This window comes from Acinonyx jubatus, chromosome B4 (genome assembly GCF_027475565.1).
Source record: "Acinonyx jubatus isolate Ajub_Pintada_27869175 chromosome B4, VMU_Ajub_asm_v1.0, whole genome shotgun sequence".
Classification (NCBI taxonomy): domain Eukaryota; kingdom Metazoa; phylum Chordata; class Mammalia; order Carnivora; family Felidae; genus Acinonyx; species Acinonyx jubatus.
In genome coordinates, this window is record NC_069387.1 from 2,901,489 (window position 1) to 2,916,121 (window position 14,633).

Consider the following 14,633-nt stretch of genomic DNA (forward strand, 5'->3'; position numbering starts at 1 on the left):
AGAGTTCCCGGGAGAAACCAGCCCTGCCCACGCCTGGATCTCAGACTCCCAGCCTCCAGGACGGGGAGACAATAAAGTCTGCTGTCTGAGCCCCTTGTTCTGGTGGCCCCAGAAACCCAGCACAGATGGCTACTGCTTCAGAGGGAACAGACAGATTGATCTCAGGGACCCCAGATAGTTGCCCAGAAAAAGACAACAGAACCTATGGAGCTTTCATCTATGATAAAGGAAGCGTTTAAAAAAAATTTTTTTTTTAATGTTTATTTATTTTTGAGAGAGACAGAGACAGAATGTGAGTGGGTTAGGGGCAGAGAGAGAGGGACACACAGAAGCAGAAGCAGGTTCCAGGCTCCGAGCTGGCAGCACAGAACCCGACGCGGGGCTCAAACCCACAAACTGTGAGATTACGAACTGAGCTGAAGTCGGACGCTCAACCGACTGAGCCACCCAGGCACCCCAAGGAAGCATTTTAAATCATACAAGTAATGGGGCGCCTGGGTGGCTCAGCTGGTTGGTTAACCGTGCAACTTTGGCTCAGGTCATGATCTCAAGGTTCATGGGTTCCAGCCCTGTGTCGAGCTCTGTGCTGAGAGCTCAGAGCCTGGAGCCTGCTTTGGATTCTGTCTCTCTCTCTCTCTCTCCCTCTCTCTCTCTCTTCCCCTCCCTCCCTCGTGCTGTGTCTCTCTCTATAAATAAATAAATAAACATTAAAAAAAGTTTTTAAATCATACAAGTAAGTCAAGATTATTTAAGAAATGATGTTGCAATAAGTCAGTTCAAAACCAACCCATCTTTTACAGCAAAAGAGATTCCAGATAGGTCAATGAGTTTAGTATAAAATGAGCTCATAGGGGCGCCTGGGTGGCGCAGTCGGTTAAGCGTCCGACTTCAGCCAGGTCACAATCTCGCAGTCTGTGGGTTCGAGCCCCGCGTCGGGCTCTGGGCTGATGGCTCAGAGCCTGGAGCCTGTTTCCGATTCTGTGTCTCCCTCTCTCTCTGCCCCTCCCCCGTTCATGCTCTGTCTCTCTCAGTCACAAAAATAAATAAACGTTGAAAAAAAAATTTTTAAATGAGCTCATAAAAACATAAAAGAAAGATGGGTAACTTTAAAACGCAATTTAGGAATTGTGTATAAGTATGATATAAAGATCCAGGATCCCGAAAAAAAAAACAAAACTGGTCCATTTGTCAACATACAATTTAAAAATATGTGTACAACAAAAGTATCATTACAAAAAAAAAAAAACAAAACAACAACAAACCAAAAAAAAGTAATTGCAAATCACATGACAGAGAAGTCCTTAGTACACAAATAAATTCTACAAATCTCTAAAAAAACTGCAAACAATAAGAAAAACTGGCAGAGTTATTTCAAAAATAGAATTACAAGTGACCAATAAAAAAATGAAAGACCCTCAAAGATATGACTAAAGAAACAAAAATTAAAATAAAAATGGGAGGGGCGCCTGGGTGGCTCGGTGGGTTAAGCATCTGACTTCAGCTCAGGTCATGACCTCACAGTCTGTGAGTTCGAGCCCCGAGTTGGGTTCTGTGCTGACAGCTCGGAGCCTGGAGCCTGCTTCGGATTCTGTGTCTCCCTCTCTCTGCCCCTCCCCTGCTCATGCTCTGTCTCTCTCTCTCTCTCTCTCTGTAAAAAATAAATAAACATTAAAAAAAATTTTTTTAGAAAAGAATGGTTATCTGTAGGGGTAGAAAGAATGTGAGGGATAGAGAACATTTATCTTTCACTTTACATCTTTCTAAAACTTTTTTCCATGTGTATATACTGCAATAGTTACATCAAGTAAGTGCGTACTGTTTCTATAGACACGCTCCCCAACAGATTCATGGGAACCATGAAACAGAAAAGCCTCTGGCTTCCACACGGCTCCTTTCTCATGTGACTTTATGCTGTGCACACCTTTTGCTTTTCTGTGTTAATTTTCCTGGGAAAGAACTATATTCCTCCACTTGTCTGGGTCTCCTTGAAGGCAGGGACGGGGTCTAATTTGTATTCGTGCCGTCCGTTCCCAGGGCCATTTCTAGCATGTACAGAGGGCTTGGTGTTTCTGTCTTTGGGGGTTTTGCTAATCCCTGAAAACACCGAGGTAAGCGTAGAGCGATTCCCCAACTCTATGCCCTTTGCGTCACTTGTCTCTGTCTCTCTCTCTCATCTCTCCTTCTCTCTCTCTTTCCTTTCTCTTCCTCGTCCTCCCTGTCCTCCCCATCCTGTCTTGTTTCCATTGAGACCGGGAAGACGCTATTGGATGCCCTGTGCCTCCGTGCCCACTTTGCTTCATTGCCTCTATTCATGTAACATTTCTTCATCTGACTCTACTGCTTTTGAGCAGACTGCATAAAATATGATTCCCGCCAATTTCTTAGGATTATTGAATACAGTTTCATAGTCAGAAAAGTTCCACCACTTAGGAACGATTCGACCTTCAGCACATCACCTAAATTCCTTTTTTTCTCATCACCTGAATTCATAACATTTTGGTTTCCTGTTACCTATCTCACAGAAAATATAAAATATTCAGCCTATTTCTCTTACCGGGAAGGCTAAATGGTACTTCAACAGCTTTAGAGCTGCTTACCCATCGATACTGCTATAATGATAATTGGCCTCCCCATAATCGAAATTATCCCAAATAGATTTCTTACAGGGTCTGCTCCTTAGTTAAGAAATGCCTCTTTAAAATCCACATAAACAGAGCACAACTGCTTGCGATTCTTTGTTCCTTCACAATTTTGACAAATGCTGAAGATCTTCCTTCTCTTGGAAATACTTACATTGAACTCGATATTCTAGAGATAGTTGTCGTTAACCCAAAGGAACAGATTACAATAGACTTTTCCAGACATGTGAGTAACCCTTGAAACTACATTGCATAAAACGACCCTCCTTTGAAAAATAAAATGGGTCTAATCGCACTAGAACTCATGCCATGACATTTTGCGGAAATTTAAGGAGATAATGTATCTGAAGTGCTAATCACATTGTCCCACAAATCGCTCCTGTGGTTGTACTGTATTTGTCCCCTAATGAGAACGCCGTTGGGAGTCCTTGTTCGCACCCTTCTTCCAGGGGTTCGGCCACGCCAGAGGGTGTCCACTCAGGAAGTGCATTTAGCAAGGCTTCCAAAGGATTTTCTGACACTTTGGTTATGATGTTAACGCGCACTGTATCAGACTACAGAAGGGTGTAGTTAGAAATTACCCGATTTAACGAAATTTTTCCCGCTAGGAATAAAGGTGCAGCCCATTGTAACAGTCTCCACTAATTTCCGTTAAATGCCGTCTCGTGCTCACGGTCGTACATGGATGCATTCATTTGTGTTAGATCATCTAACCACCGAATGAATATATCCCACCTGGGGCTTTCTTTTTGCAACATAAGTTATGGATAAACCTTTTCAACACAGATTCTGGCTTTTAGGAGACCTTTTGAATATTCATATGCTTAGAATATTATAAGAGGAACATCAAGCTAAACTTCAGAGACAGTATAGATGTAACCAGGGGACCCGTTGAGCTGTCTTGGTTGTCATTTTCAGTGATTTGGGCCAACTAATTGGCGATCTGATCAATTGCCTTGTAATTATCTCTGTGAATTCCAATAGAGCTCGTTTGTACGTTGCCTTGTACAGCCAGCCTCCAGGTCAGGACTCGGTGGGTGTACAGACAGATGTACTTAATTGGAAAACCTGGTTGGGATTCAATCGCTTGTCCGTGATCAGTATTATGTGAAGTGAAACCAAATTTCAAATTGTGATTTACTTTCATTCAGTAGGCCTGGTCTCTGATGACGGGAGATATGAACGTGGAGCCTTCCTGAATGGGAGCGCAGCAGTGGTAACGGCTGAGCGGTCCCCTGCACTGGCCGCATTCGTACATCATCACAAAGAAGTGTGTTCTGGGCTGCTCAGTGTGGTCCACCAACAGTCTGTTTCTGGCCTATAGCAAGTTCAGTCCAAAAGCAGAGCGTGCAGAGGGTCAACCATTGAAATCAAAGCGTTTGGAAACCAAAACGTTTCCAAAAGTTGAGTGTAGAAATTGGGTTAGGAAGTTTAGAAACTTTTATGACATTCTAACAGAAATGTTATTTCTTTGAATCGCATATTAAACACGTAGGGTTCCTGGGATGCTTGTGTGGCTCAGCTGGTTAAGCATCCAACTCTTGATTTCAGCTCAGCTCGTGATCTCACGGTCATGAGATCGAGCCCCGAGTCGGGCTCTGTGCTGAGCATGAAGTCTGCTTGGGATTCTCGCTCCCTCTCTCTGCCCCTTCCCTTCTGATGTTTTCTCTCTCTCAATAAATAAATAAATACATAAATAAATAAGTAAATAAGTAAATAAATAAATAAATAATACATAAGATGAAAATGTAGGGTTCCTATTTTTTATCTAAGATTTTTTTTTTTTTTTTTTTTTTTTTGTATTTTAGAAAAAATTCAATCCACCAGAACTGGAAATCAAAGAAACACAGAACCGGTCCCATGTCGAGGGTAGTTTGGGAAATACTGACATGTGAGCACAATGGGAAACACTCATTCACGGGTCTCCCAGCCACCTGCAGGTGACTTATCTCCTGAAAAAGACAGGGTCTACATACCTCCTTCCCTACAGTGTGACATAAGAGAGGCAGCTTGGAACAGAGACATACAAGCACCCAGGTCGGGGTGTGCTGGGCAGAGGTGGGATTCTAGTCTAGAAGGGAGCCGTAGCTGCTGGTCTGTAGTCAGTGGTTAAGGCCACAAAAGGAGGTGGAAATGAGTTGTTGGAGACTGTGATTTGCAGGTCAATGTTGGACAACTGCCTTGGGTGGTAAGGGAGGGAAAGCCCTATCTGCAGCCTCTGGAGACTCCCCTGGGTGTAAATACACTCATCACGGGTGACTCCACAGGACCCTGCCCGAGCCAGCTCCAGTGCACCCTTGAGCCACGCTAAATATCCCGGCAACTGCAGAGGGGTGAATACAAAAAAGTAACAATGTCCACACAGAACGGCATGGATCTCGGAAAAGGACTTCCAGTGAGCCGGAACAAGAGCACGGAGAAAAGTCGGCAGGGCCAGGGATGTTTCTCTTAGCCCCTGGCCGCCTCGGATGAAGGCGCTTCCCCAGCAAGGTTGGATGATGATGCCAGAGATGTGATGCCCGGTGTATCCTGCGTGCGTGTATGTTTGTCATTTGGCTAAATTGCACACGCATTTGACTTAGTCGTTGAAATGATAGAAGTTCAATAAAGGACAACAAGGCTTCGCGGAGTTTGGGAGTTCCCAAGACACTCTCAGACTTGACCACGCCCTGGAAGGACTCACAGAATCACAGAAAGCTATTTTGCTCATAGTTGTGTTTTATTACGACAGAGGAATAGAGATCAAAGTCAGCCAAGGGAAGAGGGGCCCTGGGGCAGTGTCCTGTCCCCTGGAACTGTGGCCGGGGCTGCCTTCTCCTGGCAATGACAAGTGACAATACCCATGGAGTTTTGCCAAACAGGGAAGCTTCTGGAGCCTTTGTATTTGGAAATTTTTATGAGGATTCCATCATAATTGACTGTCCGCCTGTCTGACGTTTAGTCTCCAGACCCTTTTGAACTTGACTGATACCACATGGCCCACAGCCGCCACCTTAAATCAGGCTTAGACTATCAGTGTGGCCCGAGGCCTCAGGTAAACAGAGATAGTCCTATCAGGAAGAACATTCCAGGGGCTTAGAGGTGATCTTCCAGGAGCCCAGGGCAAAGGCCAGCCCTCTCTGGGTATGGCTAGTTCTTTACTGTATATACTTCAACGTATTGCTACAAAAGTACTTTTGAACTTAAGAGATACCAGTTGAACCACACAGGTACCAGACCAATGCTCCCCAAGAGGCCAGATGAGCGATGCCCTTTACAAAACGTTGCTCCCCAAGGCTTATTCTCGCATTTCCACAGGGAATGCACAATGTACTTCCTTAAATTAACACACATGTGAGACAACTCAGTCACAGGGCCTGGTGTATCCACAGCCCCTCAAGAAAACGGCCACCATTTCTGGGGCGGCCAGTGTTTGTCAGCTACAATGAGTCCCACCACCAGATCCTTCAGCCCAGGCTGGGCCCCTCAGCCAGTGACCACCCGTTCACAGGCTGCCTGCGGGTCTGTGCTACGACTCAGTGCCCAAGGCTCCACTCAGATGTGATGAATCAATGTTATTACCTGAGTCTACTGAAGCCTTCTCCTAATGATTATATTGGAAACCAAAGAAAGGCCAAGCCAGTAGGAAGGGAAGGGAGGTGTAGAATACCGAGTAGTTGAATTATGTTAATGAGGAGTGGGGTCCCAGGGTCCCTCCTTGTGGGATCTTGGCGTGGCCTTGGGTGATAATGCAGTTACCTCCATACAAGCTGGGACTCTTATGATTTTTTAAAAGTTTCTCTGAGATTCAATCTCCTCATTGCCTCTCACGGGCACTCAAGCCGACACCTCCTCACATAATCAAGCCTGAGCGCGTCTATCCCCTGTGATCGACATAGGCAAGCTGAACCAATTATCAAAGGTCAGGGCTGAGTCAGTCAAGGGCACAAGAGCATATGTCCTCTTCACTCTGAACGAAAGTTGCAAGTTTTTCAAAATCTAGGCAATGCAAATCCTTAACACTTTCTCCTTGATGAAACCTTAGTGCACCTTTAAAAGCAAAACGGTGAGCATTTAAAAACGTGTTTTAAAATGTAAATGGCGGGTGGAGATTGACCACGTATTACCTGGTTCTTCACGTTCGGTATCATTTTGTTTTATTTTCCATGAATACTGAATATCATAGGCCATTTTTTCTCTTTTCCAAAGTGATATTTTTGTCACAGTTCAATAAGGAATATTTAAACATTATCTTGTGATTGTTTTTTCCTGAATTTTTTTAAATGTTTATTTATTTTTGAAGGAGAGAGAGACAGAGTGTGAGTGGGGAAAGGGCAGAGAGAGAGGGAGACACAGAATCCGAAGCAGGCTCCAGGCTCCAAGCCCGACGCGAGGCTCGAACCCATGGACCGCGAGATCATAACCTGAGCCAAAGTCGGTCACTTAACCGACTGAGCCACCCAGGAGCCCCTGTCTTGTGATTGCTAATAAAAAAGTTTGTATCAAACTCTAAGATGAGCGATCTAATGCCAATGGATCCGTAAGGTGGAAATAATTTAACGAAACAATTCATAAGGAAAATAAGTCTTTTCTGTGTGCCATCAATTCTGTTCAGTTTCCGGACAAAATAAAGCTGTTCCATAAATAGCGTCTGTCCTGTTTCTGATTTCACAGATAAACTGTTCTTTCCCAGGTTTTTGGCAGGCATTTTGCAAGTTTCAACTGAATGTCAACAAGGCCGCACAGAACAAGGGCCGGGACATAATTCTGGTCTTGAATAGTGTTTGGGAGGCAGCAGAGAAGTGTGCTTCACAAGCTCTGGGCTGGTTGTTGAGGCCTGGTTTCCGCTTAGCTGTGTGGCTTTGCGAAAAGCACATAACCTCTCTGGGCTTCAGTTGCATTGTCTACAAAATAAAGAGGTTCCAGCAGACCTCCAAGGTCTCTTTCTGCTCTAACATTCTGTTATTCGAGGAATTTGTTGGACAGCAACGATCACGCTGGGAAGAACTCCAGCTTACACACAAGGACCCCTCTCTTCTTGGAAACCTGCAAACATCAGCAGAAAACAGATCTCGGTCCCCCGTGTCCCTTCCATCCCTCCTGAAGCAGCTCACGCCCGGTTTCACATCGGACACGACAAAAATTCTGCTGAGAAATAGACTAGATGGATAGACTCGATCGTACAAATACCCGTCACAACGTACATGTGTGTGTTTGCAATGTTCTAAAATGTGACAAGAACAATTTTGTTCCCAGAGAGCATCCCCTCCCGGGCAACCCAAGAAAACGTTATCCTTGCTTTACTTTTTACTCGTTTGTATTACACCTGTATGCCATCGTAAACTGTTCTTTTTTTCTCTTTCTTTCTTTCTTTCTTTCTTTCTTTCTTTCTTTCTTTCTTATATGAAATTTATTGTCAAATTTGTTTCCATACAACACCCAGTGCTCATCCCTACAGGTGCCCTCCTCGATGATCATCACCCACCCTCCCCTCCCTCCCACCCCCCATCAACCCTCAGTTTATTCTCAGTTTTCAAGAGTCCCTCTTTCTTTCGTATGAGATGATATGATACCATAAAATGATAATTTGGGGGCTTGTCCTCTCTACTTACTGTGATGTTACCAGGACGTACTTCAGTGGCTGCGCAAGTCAACCCGGTGGTGGTGGTATTGGGTCCTAGGAATGTGAAGGAAGCCGCACCTGCTTGTATCACTGAAATACGGTGGTCGTGGACGCGTGGACGGCACCAGTCGTGTGCTGCAGACTTGAGCTTCCGGGAGTAAACCAGGAGCAGGGTTTAAGTGATCACAGACACAAGGAAATGACATGAAACTAGTAAATGAACATTAAAAAAAAATAAAAAAAATAAAAGCGCAGAATAGTGTCCACGCTTCAGACACCTTACTTCCTCTCGCCAATAAGGTAATTTCCCCCCCCACAGAGCGGCTCCTAAATCCTCGGGTCAGGTGTCGGAGAACCTGTGTGTGAGCAGTGCGGCCACCAGAGGGTGCCTTTCCCTTGAACTTCTTCCTGCTTGTGAGCAAATGCATCCTTGGTGCGGTTTATTTATTTTGACAGAAGTTGCTTTCATGACAGTGACCCAAACGTACAGCCATCTCAGATTGGGACTCAGAGTGAAGATACTGCCTTCTTCGCTCTGGCTCCCCACATGAAGCTGGCAGAGAGCAGAGTGGGCCCCCCACTTCCCCCTGCCCTTGTGCTGCCCGAGGCTCTCTCTACTCCGGGGTTTTGACACCTTTATCGTTTTAAGCCAGTGAGGGTCTCTTACTGACACCCCAGCCTCTGGAGATACAGAGTCGGAATTCACCTGCCGCCGTCCTGACCCGGCTGCCTTCTCGCTGTAATCTTGGGCAGGTGCCTTGTTCCTGCAGATGCCCGCCCTCCCCACGGCCGCCTTCACCCATTTTGCATTGTTGAGGTCCCTGGTGTGGCGTGGGTCACAGCACGAGACACCCGCTAGTTGGCTTGGGAATTTCGTAGCAGACTTTGCGGACGGGGCTCCATCACCCTCACGGAAACGTGTTCATCTTTCCAACCCAGGGGGGGGAGGTTTGACTCAGGTTTATCTGTGCACGGATCCTGCACTCGGCCTAAGAACCTAACATCACATAGGAGGTGGAGGGAGATCAGGGGGACGGGAGGAGAGACTTCAGGTGTGTCCTTTCTGTGTGGGGACCTGGTTTTCTGGGGCCCCATCTCTTTACGGAACAGACTCTTGGGTTTTGCTGGCTGGATGACCACCCGAAAGCCACCATCGGCGTTGTGACTTCTTGGGAACAGCCGGGGTCTCCAAAGGAACTCCACGGGCAGGTCAACGTCATGTGCCAAGCGCAGCCGACGCTCAGGGCTTTATGCTGGCTGTTCCCCTTACCCAGGGTGGGCTTGTTCCAGACCACTGTGCTCCCTGCCCCCTTCCTGCAGGACGTTCCTCGCCTGTGGCAGCATCCCTGACCAACCCCCTAAGCCTTCAGCGCTTTCTCCTCCCCTGCCAGTGTTGGGTGTTTTTACCTCCAGGTTTCCCCTATGCACCTGCTTCTTTTTTTTTTTTCAATATATGAAATTTATGGTCGAATTGGTGTCCATACAACACCCAGTGCTCATTCCAACAGGTGCCCTCCTCAATACCCATCACCCACCCCCCCTCCCTCCCACCCCCCATCAACCCTCAGTTTGTTCTCAGTTTTGAAGAGTCTCTTATGCTTTGGCTCTCGCCCACTCTAACCTCTTTTTTTTTTTTCCTTCCCCTCCCCCATGGGTTTCTGTTAAGTTTCTCAGGATCCACATAAGAGTGAAAACATATGGTATCTGTCTTTCTCTGTATGGCTTATTTCGCTTAGCATCACACTCTCCAGTTCCATCCACGTTGCTACAAAAGACCAGATTTCATTCTTTCTCATTGCCACGTAGTACTCCATTGTGTATATAAACCACTGTTTCTTTATCCATTCATCAGTGGACGGACATTTAGGCTCTTTCCATAATTTGGCTATTGTTGAGAGTGCTGCTATAAACATTGGGCTACAAGTGCCCCTATGCATCAGCCCTCCTGGATCCCTTGGGTCAATTCCTAGCAGTGCTACTGCTGGGTCATAGGGTAGGTCTATTTTTAATTTTCTGAGGGACCTCCACACTGTTTTCCAGAGTGGCTGCACCAGTTTGCATTCCCACCGACAGTGCGAGAGGGTTCCCGTTTCTCCACATCCTCTCCAGCATCTCTAGTCTCCTGATTAGTTCATTTTGGCCACTCTGACTGGCGTGAGGCCTATGCACCTGCTTCTAAAGATATGCTTATACATGAAGTTGTGCCCTGAGACCTGGGTTTTTCACACACTCTCCCTGCTGACACTCCTATGTCCCCACACATTCTTCTGCGTCGTGATCCTCACTGACCCACAATCAGACTGCCCTGCCTTCCCTTCTGCCATTCTGCTGTCAGAAATGCTGAACATTAGTTGATCTCTTCGAACATCTTCTTCTGCGGGTGTCTGGGCGGCTCAGTCGGTGAGTTGTCTGACCCTGGGTTTTGGGCTCAGGTCCTGATCTCACGGCTTGTGAGCTCAAGCCCGAGTCGGGCTCTGTGCTGACAGTGCGGAGCCTGCTTGGGCTTCTCTCTCTCCCTCTCTCTCCGCCCCTTCCCCACTTGTGCGCTCTCTCTCTCAAAAATAAGTACACATTAAAAAACAAAAGAACATTTTCATCTGGAGATTCACAGCCTCTCTCTCAATATTAAAAATAACCCTAAATTCCCCTAGGAAGCTCCTGGCTTTTCTAGCATAAGATACATTTCCTTTATCGCAAAGAGCTCCTCAAATCGCGATCATTTGGGGGAGAAAATATCCCAACAGGAAATCGCAGGGGGATCGAACGTTCCCAGTGAGTCGAACTGCGCGACTGCGGACAGAAGCAATGCCCGCCTGCATCCCGTGGGGCTCCCCCTTGGGCTGGCGGGAGGCCTGCTCTGGTGCCCGTGCTTTCTGGGTCAGGAGGACAGGATTCTCTTCTCCGTTCATGTCCCCCATTGTCGCAGCGAGTCATTCCGGGCACTTCTCTTAATACGATTGGACTTTGTGTGGACTATTTTGGTGCACTGCAAACTGTTTTACAAAATCAAACTTGCAAAAGCGTCTCCTGGGAGTCGGGTCTAGAGGATGATAGTGAGAATTGAATATTAGGTGATTACAATTCAACAGAGTTAACATTTTGGTACTTAAGGGTTCCCTATTAATGAAAATGCTGCGGCAATTTCCATCTCCAAGTTTTTATCCCTGTTACAATAGAAAATGGAATCTCTAACAACACTTTTCAATTTTTGTCCGCCCGTTATGACTATTGTCTCTCTTTCCCTCAGCTGCCTTTCTTTATATTTAAAAATAAAAATCCATCGCCGCAGTACAATACCAGCCTTCTGCTCAAATCCGCATGGATACGTACTTACATGCACCCCCATTTCTAACCTGAATTCTTGGGGCGCCTGGGTAGCTCAGTCGGTGAAGTGTCCGACTTCGGCTCAGGTCAGGCTCTCGCGGTTCGTGGGTTTGAGCCCCAGTTCGGGCTCTGCGCTGACAGCTCGGAGCCTGGAGCCTGCTTCGGATTCTGCGTCTCCCTCTCTCTCTGCCCCTCCCCTGCTCATGCTCTGTCTGTCTGTCTGTCTCTCTCTCTCTCAAAAAATAAATAGACATTAAAAAAGAATAAACTGAATTCTATTCCACATGCAGACAGAACGTGCATGGTGGCAGATTTTACACTTTTCAAAACAGGAATCAACTATGCTTCAAAAAGCGTATTTGTTTTTGTTTGAAGTACCCACCTATTTCCTGGGCAAAATGAGGGGCATCTGTCCGATGCTTGGTCATATTAATCTGACCGTCATATGGAGAGTTCTACTCTCTGCAGGGTCCTGTCCGACGTGCTATATCTAGTTCTATGCATGTTTAGACATTTGCTGATTAGTCTATATTTGCCTATCAAAATAGTATCTGGGGGCATCAATATTGCACCCTCCTATATATTTCGTGCTTTCCCGAAAGAGATGTTGCCTTGACTTGGGAAAAGTTGAGCGACGGGAAATAAAACCACCTTGACAGAACAGGTAGCAAAAAATAGGAAGCTTATGTAAACTCATTTCAAAACAAATTTTCATCGGAAGTTTAGGGAAATGTTTTCTAGAACAAGACCACGGCTGGGATGCTTGAACTGGGGTGATGGCCAGAATCAAGGGCGTTGGCGGCAACGGTGGGGGGGTGGCTCTGTCCAGGCGGGATGGCACTCACACCCTGACAGCAGCTGCTGAGATGCGGCCAGAGGGGCCAGGAGATCCGGGAGGGGCTCCGTTAGCCCCTGCTCAAGGCACAGTCAGTAAGACCCACTGTTGGGTTCTGGAGTGGGGTTCTGCCCAGCGGAAGGGATTCTGTCCAGCCAAAATAATTTGAAAATAACCCGAACTTTCTATTGTAGTTCCTAAAACTCCGTGAAAGGCATAACGGACCTCCAGCAGTGTTTCTTCAGCCCCCTCCACCCACCTTCCAGAAGCCTGCCGTCTGATGTCTACGCACAAGGAGGTGACTCAGCGAAACAAGCTCTGGTGGCCACGCGGGTGCCTGTGGTGTCCTCCTGCTCTCCTGGATCTCCCACCACGGGCCCAGGTGCCAGCGGGGACAGTGCGAGTGGGGACGGGCCGGGGGGCTGCACAGGAGGGGACGTGGAGGGAGACAGCAGGACAAGAGGACCCAGTGGGAATCTCATAATATGCTCACCTCTATCCCGTTTGTCACATCTCGGCCACTCTGCCCCTGCGTGGTTCTCCCCGCCTTCTGTATTCTCCATGGCTGGCGGTCCAGGCGGGTGGCATGGGCCCCCTGTGGACTTACGGACCCCCACCGAGAAGGTAGTGGCTCCCAAGGAGGGAATCCTGGCTCGTGTCCTAAATAATGGAAGGACACGGGAGCCCAGGCAAGCAGACACTAATGCTCCTCTACTGGCCTCCCACGGGCTCTGCCGTGAGACAGGGACGGGGGGAAACGCCATGGTGCCCCCACCGCGGGCCCCAGCCTCCAGTGGATTCCCGCGCTGGCCTTGGCGCATCAACACTGACCACAGCCTGCAAATCTGCCAGCTGCCTTGTCCGTGTTTCCTGCCCTGCTTGAAATGTCCCTAAAGTTGGGGCAAGGTCCCTCTTGTTCACTTCTTTTTTGTTTGTTTGTTTATTTATTTTTGAGAGAGAGGGAGAAAGCATGATCAGGGGAGGAGCAGGGAGAAAGGGAGAGAGAGAGAATCCCAAGCAGGCTCAGTGCTGTCAGCACAGAGCCCAAGTCGAGGCTTGAACCCCAGATTGTGAGATCATGACCTGAGCCGAAGTCAGATGCCTAACTGACTGAGCCCCCCCCACCCCCCACCCCGGTGCCCCATCTTGTTCAAGTCTCACGGCGCCTAGCCCATCACGGATGACCTCCTCACGTCCGGTAAAGGAGCTGCCCTCAGGAAATTCCATGGAATTTCTGGCCATGGAATCCAGAAAGAGGAGCACCTAGCCTCCTGCCCGGGTCTTCAGGGTACGTGTGGGCTCACCCCAGGGCACGTGTGGGCTCACCCCAAGAGACGTGTTCAAGCTGAGAAGCTGCAGCTGAGGAATCTTCGTTCTACCCGCTCCCCATGTTGTCTGGGGCTCTCTGATGGGCTGGGAGGGCAGAGAGAGAGGGGGGCAGTGCAGGGGAGGGCAGACTGCACCTTCAGGGGCTGAAGACAGAGCTGCTAATCTCGCATGGTCGCCGCGGGCAGCAGGTGAGTATGCAGAGCGCCCTTGACCGTGCAAAGGACTGTTGATTCTTTCTGCTGTGAAGGTCAGGTCAGCGGTCAAGAGTCCAGCAGGAGCTAAGTTGTTGGATGTTTGCAACATGATTTTGGGTCAGAGCAAGTGTCTCAGCATCCACAGGACTGGGAGGGACGGAGAGGTGACAAGCGGGAACACAGAGGTTACGGGGGAGATTGACTGTCCTGATGCACTCAGATCAACACTTAAAGACCGAAGCCAAGCAAACAGCTGGCAAGAAACCGGGAGTGGAGGTGAGTGGACGTCACATTCCAGCTTGATCTGTCATCTGGTTCACGGTAAAGCGTGAAAAAGTCAACTGTCTTACTAGGTGTAGTAGATATATACATTTCACTTTTTTTTAATGTCTATTTATTTTTGAGAGAGAGAGACACACACACACAGAGCGTGAGCAGGGAGAGGCAGAGAGAGAGGGAGACACAGAATCCGAAGCAGGCTCCAGGCTCCGAGCTGTCAGCACAGAGCCTGACATGGGGCTCGAACTCACAGACCGTGAGATCATGACCTGAACTGAAGTCGGACGCTCAACCGACTGAGCCACCCAGGCGCCCCAAAGTTACTTTCTACCAAGAGTGGCGGCTGCAGCCATGTGCCCCTCCACCACCAGATTGTCCCGTCCCACTCCCAGACTCGCGGGCCACCTTCTCCTCGGAGAACTTCACAGCCA